Source organism: Staurois parvus, unplaced genomic scaffold (genome assembly GCF_062004578.1).
Source record: "Staurois parvus isolate SC_StPar_1 unplaced genomic scaffold, SC_StPar_1.0 ptg000503l, whole genome shotgun sequence".
NCBI lineage: Eukaryota > Metazoa > Chordata > Amphibia > Anura > Ranidae > Staurois > Staurois parvus.
Genome location: NW_028318299.1, coordinates 154,375 through 163,114, shown reverse-complemented (window position 1 = coordinate 163,114; position 8,740 = coordinate 154,375).

The window sequence follows — 8,740 nt, the reverse complement described above, 5'->3', positions numbered from 1 at the left end:
GTGTGTGCGCAGTGTGTGTGTGCGCAGTGTGTGTGTGCGCAGTGTGTGTGTGCAGTGTGCGTTTAGTTTGCAGTGTGTCACCAATGACTTTATTCAGCACAGAGTTCCTATTCTTAAAGGGGACCCTTCACCCACCTAACATTGAGTAGGTCCCCCTTTGCCAGCACAACAGCCCTGACCAGACAAGGCACGGACTCAGACCATTGAAGGTTCGCTGTGGTATTTGATGTCAAGCCATCAGTAGCAGATCCTTTAAGTCCTGTACGTTGTGAGGTGGGGACTGCATCGGACTTGTATTTTTCAGCACATCCCACAGATGCTTGATTGGATTGTGATTTGGATAATTTGGAGGTCAAGTCAACATCTCAATCTCGTTGTTGTGTTCCTCAAACCATTCTTGAACCATTATTCCAGTATGGAGGGGCACATTATCTTGCTGAAAGAGGCCACTGCCATCAGGGAATACTGTTTAAGTAGGTGGCACGTGTCAAGTAACATCCATGTGAATGGCAGGACTCAAGGTTTCCCAGCAGAACATTACCCAAAGCATCACACTGCCTCCGCCAGCTTGTCTTCTTCCCATTCTTGTGTCATCTCTTCCTCAGTAAGAGACTCACATGCACCCGGCCATCCACATGATGAAAATGTATTTATCAGACCAGGCCACCTTCTTCCATGGCTCTGTGGTCTGATGCTCACCTGCTCATTGTAGGCACTTTTGGTTGTGGACACGGGTCAGCATGGGCACCCTGATGCTGCTACGCATTCCCATACACAACACACTGCGATGAACATTTTTTTCTGCTTTGAACACATCAACTTCAGGGACAACATGTTCACTTGCTGCCTGATATATTCCAGCCACTTTTAGATGTCATTGTAACGAGATAATCAATGTTATTCACTTAACCTGTCGGAGCTCATAAAGTTATGGCTGATCGGTGGATATTTCAAAGCACTGCCACTGTCATTCCGATCTTTGTTACCTAATGATTCTCTAACCAGTAACAAGCATGCAGCCATTGAATCTGAGCTGCAGGTGCTTGTTCTGGGCTGGAGGTCACCGAGTGCTGTAGTACGGATAAAGATTTCCCATACCATCCTTCAGGACGGCACGAGGAAGAGAGGCTCCTACAAACCTAAAATAGGAAACACATCATCTACAATCAGAAAAAGGTCACAGTCCCCAAGTGTCCTCAGTGTTCCTGTTTCCATAACAGGAACTTCAAAATGGTTTGTTATTTTCCCTCAGGCCTCTGTGCTAGTCGCAGTGTCCTCCCAGTATATGCTTCCCCGTGACTTCAGGGACAGCTAACCTGGAGGGATTGCATATGTGGGCCTTTTTGGCCTGTCTTTGTTAGTATCCTGCTTGGTAAACCTTCCCTCCCCACCACCTGCTAGGTTTTCCCCAACGTTCCTTCTACAACTACTCCCATGGGTGCAGAGGGAGCCCCCCATTATTCTTGTCTGGTCAGGCTCTGAGTTCTCCCTTGCATTGACTTAGGATGTGTGAAGTAGAGGGGGGCCCTCAGTAGCCAGCTGGGCCCCAGACCTCTCTGAATCCTTTGGGGGGTGATGTGCACAGCTAAAGCAGATTCATGTTCCTCCTCCCTGGGTGTCGGTGAGGTTGAAGCAGAGGTGACCAGTATCCTTGCTTACTTTCACATAGGTGACACATGAAACAGGTGATACACTTCAAGTGCCTGGGCCAGGACAGAACGTGGTCCTTGACACCACAGGTCTCCATGAATGGACAGCAATACGGATAGGATTGCCACCTCATCCCTTTAAAACCAACCACATATTAATTACACAGGTTCTGTGGCCAATTTATGGCAGATAAAGCACTAGGTGAGTTTAATTGCCACCTTAATCAGCCCCAGAACCTGTGTAATTATTTGTGTTCAGTTTTAAAGGGATGAGGTGGCAACCCTAAATATGGCCGTTGTGGGTATACCCTGGTACCAGCATCCACAGACACCAGGCCAGGAGAACAAATGGGTGGGGGATGTAGCACATGGTGGACCTTCCCACTAGTGTTACTTTAGATTTCTTCTGGTCAGCAGTGCTGCACCAGGCAGTCTGGTTCCACTATGGCAGCAACTATGAATCTGGCAGATGGCTCTGAGGTAGGCTGGATGGAGTATTTCCTATAGCTCTCCTTCCCACCAATCTCTGGTGAGGCACAGTGTGGGGTACTCTTGGGAGAAGGTCTTCTCTTTGCATGTTAGTTGCTATTGGTCTTGCCGTGCCTCTTGCAAGTGTAGGGTTCAATGTGCTTTGTACTCAAGTTCATTGGTTCCATTGGCGTAACAAGGTGGAGGCAGAGGCTGCAATCCAAACACCCTTGGAACTGTAGAGCAGAGTGTCAGCAGAATCTCCAACCTATTAACTCCTTCCTATACTTAAGTATGCAGGGCTGCTGGGGTCTACAAGGCTACGGGGGTCTACAAGGCTACGGGGGTCTGATAATGCCATTATACCTTCAATCACATTTTCCTTTTCACCCTTTTTGCAGCAAGGAGAGGTGATAGCCAGGGGGGGGGGGTTTGCTGTGGTTTAATCGGGACTTTTTTTGTGCCTAGTTTTGGGCAATAGCACACCTCAGGGTAAACGAGAAAGATAAAATGTGAATCTGCAACTTTTAATTGGGCTCCAGGCTCCTGAACTAAACATCTATGAAAGGTCTTGTAGACGGGTGCAGTTCAGCCTTGCTGCACATGTGGTGCTGTTATGGCACCTGCCATGCCATTTGTTCCTTTAAGGCCTCTGTAGGCATCATCAGGAGAGTAGCTATCAGCTGGATGACCTTGACAGCCATGTTTAGTGTGGGCAGTACTAATAAATAGAACTGTCTCTCTGTAGTTGGCACTCATTTGCGCAGTGGCTAGGACATTGACAGGACCCCGCTGGTTAGAGACAGCATGTCTAGCATTGGGAGAGGTTCCAATGGAGGAGGGACAGAGCAGGGACTGCACGTCTTTGCTGTTAGCCAGGAACTTTTCCCACCTTCAGGAGTCTTGTTGCCAGACCTGCTTCCAGCCACTTCCTTCATCAGTCCCCACTCCGGGTACCAAACGCCTGCCCCACCTACAGGCTGCATAGACAAACTTGTGTTTAATGCTTTCCTATTAATGCCTGTAGGTTTTAGACTTTTTTCACTTTAGGTCCTGGTTCACACTGGATCCGACTTTGAAATTGTGTGGCTTTACTTGAAGGTGCATGATTTCAAAGTCACATGTCAGTGTGACTTTAGGTGCGACTTCATGCATAGATGTTTATGTAAGTCGCACCCGAAATTGCAAAAAGTAGTGCAGGAAGAACTTTCATCGGGTCCGAATGACACAGTGGCTAGGTCCGCCATTTAGTGATGGCTGCTGTAGGTTCTTGAGCTCCCTGTTGGATCCTTCTATTTCCTCTAGGGGGCCATACTACACTTTATGGCCCTCTGTGGGGTCCCTCTTGACTCCCTCACTGGGGTCCCTTCCAGCTCTAAAGCCCTCCATGGGGCCTATTTTAATTCTACTCCATGTCTGGGGCCTGTCTTGGCTATATGGCCTTCAATGGGGTCCAGCATGGCAGTTTGGCCCTCTGTGGGGTCTCTCTTGACTCCCTCACTGGGCAACTATCTCTGGGCCCCTGAGGTCAGGGCCCCCAGCTGTGTGCTCTGGGTACAGGGACTCTTATGTCTTATAGCCTTATGTCTGCAGCCAATGGCACAGGAGGTGTGATGTGCACAGAAATATCTGTCCTCCCCCATCATGGTGACAAAGTTATTGCCTGTGGCAGTTTCTGGGTTTTGTATCCATCTTCAGATAATCCTCCATTCTGTGCCCATCTTCAGGTGGTGTCCCTGCAGGGGAAGGTGTGTCTGGTGACCTAAGCCAGCTCTGGGATTGGGGCTGGAACTGCCATCCTCTTCGCTGGTCTGGGGGCCCAACTGACACTAAATGGAAGAAACCAGGAGAAACTGCAGGAGACGGCCCAATGATGTGAGGCGATCTCTGGCCTGAAGGTGGAGTGATATGTCATATGTACTCTGCATGTATACAATGTGTGTTCCTCATTACTATCCCCTTATCAATTCTTTCTGTTTTTCACATTTATTAGTGTCCCCTCATCTGTTCTGTAAATATGACATTTATTACTGTCCCGTTATTTTGCTGTGTGTGACATTGTTTTACCTTCCCCTTCTGTGTATCACATGCAAGTTACCTTATCCATCCTCCCCCAATGTTCCTTATCCCCCTTAGTTATCTGGTTATCAGGTAATGTGTCTTTTCCCGCACAGCCCCTCATGGTTCCTGGAGATCTGATAGATGAGAAGGTCCTCCAGCAGATTGTAGAGGAGACAGTCAGTCACTTTGGACAGCTGGATGTGCTGGTGAACTGTGGGGGGATTCAGGTGAGGGGTCGGTGGAGAACTGCACAGTAGAAGACTATGACCGTGTGATGAACACCAATGTGTGGTGAGTGGAAGGACTCATTCAGTATAGTGAAGGGGTGGTATGGGCCATTGAAAACATTTCATATATGTGGCTTCATATATTTACTAAAACTCCAGAGTGAGCCAAAATGGACCCAACCATGGTTCACAGAGCCAAAATAGCCAACCACAGATGGCTGTAAAGCCAAGAACGGACTTACAGAGCTTCATAGAGCTGAGAAGAGCCCCATGCAGGATTTAAGAACTGATAAAGGCCACTCAAAGGGCTTAAAAGTCAAGAGAGACTTTACAAAGGGCTATAAAGTGGAGATAAACTCCTCTGTCTGGGACTCTCTGAAGGAAAGACAGCTGAAAAGTCCCGAGAGCCTAGAGTGTCCAATCTGCAAACCTGCTGAGCCCGCCATACTTTTGCTCAGTAGGTGGCTCAGCTCACCGGACTCCCAATATAACTGAAACATCATCCATGGCAGGACTGACCATTTCAATAAACAATCAGATACTACACAGGAAGAAACCTTCCAGTATTGTGTTTTGAAATTTAAATTCAGTTAACAGCACTAGTGTCAGGGGTCAGGCACACAGACCAGTAGCAATAGCAGTAGAGAGGCTCCCACCAACCAGTTGGAAAAGTACTCAAGCGGGCCTAATGGATGACACGGGTTCACCTGAGGTGCTGAGTCTAAGTGCTAACTGGTATTCACCAGAGCTCCTGATGGTGTAGATGGGTGTTGCTATATGTTAGTACCAGGCAGTGGCGTATTTACCATGGGCAAACAAGGTGTTTGCCTAGAGTGGCAATTTTCAGGGGGCAACACCACCCCCAGGGAGAAAGGACACAAGTATCAGGGATGGGGACCTGGTCACATCCACCATGAGATCCGAGGAGGCTGCACACTGCTGAAGAGTGCGGGGTTGGCCGGCTGCTTCTTTCATTCTGGAGGTTAAGGTTAGTGCATGAATCGGGCGTTTGCAGCAGGGGGGGGGTGTTAGTCGTGGTGGGGGTAGCTGGTGGAGGGATTGCGGTGATGGGCTGTGGTTGTCAAGGGTGGTGGCGGTGAGAGGGGGGCTGGTGAGGGGCGCCCAATTTTAGTGCCAAAGGGCAACACATGAACTAAATACACCACTGGTACCAGGTAGGTCATGGTCCTCAGGAATGCCCCACCAGGAGGTGGGCAAGCAAGAGTTCAGTAGCAGATATAACCGGTAGGGATCAAGCAGCAGTGTACTCAGTAAACATGCCAAAGGTTGCTAAGGAATGGTTGCAGGTCGGGATCAAACAGAAATATAGACAAGGAACAAGCCAAGGCTGGTAATGAGTAGTAGTAGAGATAAAAATGGCTGCAGGTATACAGATGAACATGATATTGACTGGAAAGGGAACAATAATCTGGCAAACAGGAAATGCAGAGACATGGCTTGAATCAGGAAATTAAAGGTTCACCAGAAACAAGAAACAAGGCAAGATTGTCCTAAGAGATCAGACAGGCAGATATCCAGCTTCTCAGGAGGCACAGTGAGAATAGCCACAGCCAGACACCACAGTGATTACAGGTTCAGATCCTGGTCCTGACAGCTAGGATAGGGACACTAAGAGGTTGATTAATTATATACTGAGTTCAGTTTCCACCAGAATCCACACTGGTTCCAGAATTATTTTAGATAAGCAGTTTATGGGCAATGTTTCAAAACAAGCCCTGTCATTACCATATACGTCTTTACCACATGTATGTTTATGAGGAGGTGAGCAAAACCTTGGACAGAAGGGTGGCGGTGAACGTGGTATACTTAGACAGAGGGGTGGGGGTGAACGTGGTATACTTGGACAGAGGGGTGGGGGTGAACGTGGTATACTTGGACAGAAGGGTGGGGGTGAATGTGGTATACTTGGACAGAGGGGTGGGGTTGAATGTGGTATACTTGGACAGAGGGGTGGGGGTGAATGTGGTATACTTGGACAGAGGGGTGGGGGTGAACGTGGTATACTTGGACAGAGGGGTGGGGGTGAATGTGGTATACTTGGACAGAGGGGTGGGGTTGAATGTGGTATACTTGGACAGAGGGGTGGGGGTGAATGTGGTATACTTGGACAGAGGGGTGGGGGTGAATGTGGTATACTTGGACAGAGGGGTGGCTGTGGATGTGGTATACTTGGACAGAGGGGTGGGGGTGAACGTGGTATACTTGGACAGAGGGGTGGGGGTGAATGTGGTATACTTGGACAGAGGGGTGGGGTTGAATGTGGTATACTTGGACAGAGGGGTGGGGGTGAATGTGGTATACTTGGACAGAGGGGTGGCTGTGGATGTGGTATACTTGGACAGAGGGGTGGGGGTGAACGTGGTATACTTGGACAGAGGGGTGGGGGTGAACGTGGTATACTTGGACAGAGGGGTGGGGGTGAACGTGGTATACTTGGACTTGCAAAAGTTTTGGACACAGTGTCCCACACACGGCTAATGTGTAAGGTAAAGTCTACAGGCTGGAACAATCCCAATGTAAATGGATAGAAAACTGGCTAAAAGATCATATTCAGAGAGTAGTGGTTAATGATTCATACTGTGAATGGTCTAGTGGTGTCAGTGGTGTACCCCAAGGTTCAGTGTAATTAGTGGGATACCCCAAGGTTCAGTGTAATTAGCGGGGTACCCCAAGGTTCAGTGTAATTAGCGGGGTGCCCCAAGGTTCAGTGTAATTAGCGGGGTACCCCAAGGTTCAGTGTAATTAATGGGGTACCCCAAGGTTCAGTGTAATTAGTGGGATACCCCAAGGTTCAGTGTTGGGACTCTTACTTTTTAATATATTTATAAACAATGTCGGATCTGAGATTATAAATCCCATCTCAGTCTTTGCAGATGACACCAAGCTGTGCCGGGGAATAAAGTCCTTACAGGATGTCTCCAATTTACAAGCCGACCTCAATGCTCTGTGTAATTGGGGAACTATGGGGCCAATGAGGGTTAATGGTGATAAATGTAAGGTTCTGCACTTTGGGGGCCAAGAATATGCATCATACATACTAGGGGGGGTACAACTGGGAGGGGGGACAATGGTGGAGAAGGATCTGGGGGTTCTGGTAGATCACAAGCTTAATAATGGCAGCAATGCCAAGCTGCGGGTTCTAAAGCGAGCAAAATCATCTCTTGTATTAAAAGAGGTATAGACTCCAGAGAGAAATCATTAGTAACACCTCATCTTCAATATGCAGTTCAGTTTTGGGCTCCAATTTACAAAAAGAACATTGGGGAACTGGAGAAAGTACAGAGAAGGGCAACCAAACTGATACGAGGCATGGAGGAGATCAGCTATGAGGAAAGATTAGAGGAACTGAATTTATTCTCAACTGAGAAGAGGAGAATAAGGGGGGGGGGATATGATCTCCATGTAGAATACATAAGGGGGGATATGATCTCCATGTATAATACATAAGGGGGGGGATATGATCTCCATGTATAATACATAAGGGGGGATATGATCTCCATGTATAATACATAAGGGGGGATATGATCTCCATGTATAATATATAAGGGGGGGATATGATCTCCATGTATAATACATAAGGGGGGATATGATCTCCATGTATAATACATAAAGGGGGGATATGATCTCCATGTATAATACATAAGGGGGGATATGATCTCCATGTATAATACATAAAGGGGGGATATGATCTCCATGTATAATACATAAGAGGGGATATGATCACCATGTATAATACATAAGGGGTGATATGATCTCCATGTATAATACATAAGGGGGGGATATGATCTCCATGTATAATACATAAGGGGGGGTATGATCTCCATGTATAATACATAAGAGGGGATATGATCACCATGTATAATACATAAGGGGGGGTATGATCTCCATGTATAATACATAAGGGGGATATGATCTCCATGTATAATACATAAGGGGGGATATGATCTCCATGTATAATACATAAGGGGGGATATGATCTCCATGTATAATACATAAGGGGGGATATGATCACCATGTAGAATACATAAGGGGGGATATGATCACCATGTATAATACATAAGGGGGGATATGATCTCCATGTATAATACATAAAGGGGATATGATCTCCATGTATAATACATAAGGGGGGATATGATCTCCATGTATAATACATAAGGGGGATATGATCACCATGTATAATACATAAGGGGGGATATGATCTCCATGTATAATACATAAGGGGGATATGATCTCCATGTATAATACATAAGGGGGGATATGATCTCCATGTATAATACATAAGGGGGGGATATGATCTCCATGTATAATTCATAA